This window comes from Megachile rotundata, chromosome 5, assembly GCF_050947335.1.
Source record: "Megachile rotundata isolate GNS110a chromosome 5, iyMegRotu1, whole genome shotgun sequence".
In the NCBI taxonomy this organism is placed as follows: Eukaryota; Metazoa; Arthropoda; class Insecta; order Hymenoptera; family Megachilidae; genus Megachile; species Megachile rotundata.
Genome location: NC_134987.1, coordinates 19,917,159 through 19,917,875, shown reverse-complemented (window position 1 = coordinate 19,917,875; position 717 = coordinate 19,917,159).

Below are 717 nucleotides of genomic sequence, written 5' to 3'. Positions count from 1 at the left end.
GGACCATACAGAGCGAGTGGTCATCCTTCACTGAAAAGGGTTCTATCAAATTTTTTAATGGTCAATGACCGATACAATTTCGAGCCATTTTTTACGCTGTAATTAGGTAACTTTGTTATTGGTACTTTACTCTCGATTGCTTTCCTGCAAGATGCAGCTTTCCAGTAAACTGGGAAGTTCAAGTGAAAAGGAATAAATTTTATTCTGACGTTAAATTCGATACAGAATAATATTGTTATATTTCCAAATTTGTAAATCTCCGATACGTAATACAAGTACAGTTGTTTCTAACAAACAGATAGTTTGACACCTACCGCAATTGTTTATTGCAGGTATAGTGCATGGACTACTTAAAATACGATGCGTCGAAAAGTTTCCAGATCACCGATCGAGAAACTCGAAACCAACCTGCACGTTCCGCAGCTTCGCAAAAAACTCTGGATTTTTAAAGAAGTGTTTCGGAAACATGAAGCTGCCACGCGCCACAAGTTTACATCGCGTGTGTGACGCGTTCCGTGTAATCAATGATGCACGTTATCATGCATAATTTACGAATCTTGCTTACGTCTTTCATTACTAAAAACTCTGTTTCCAATTTCGATAAGCGTTTTATTAGTAGAGGAAAAAACTGTAGGTTATCAGATTTAACGAAATTAGCAAAATTATAATCTTATGACACCTACAATATGTTGTCCCATTCTTTATACCCTAATCGTA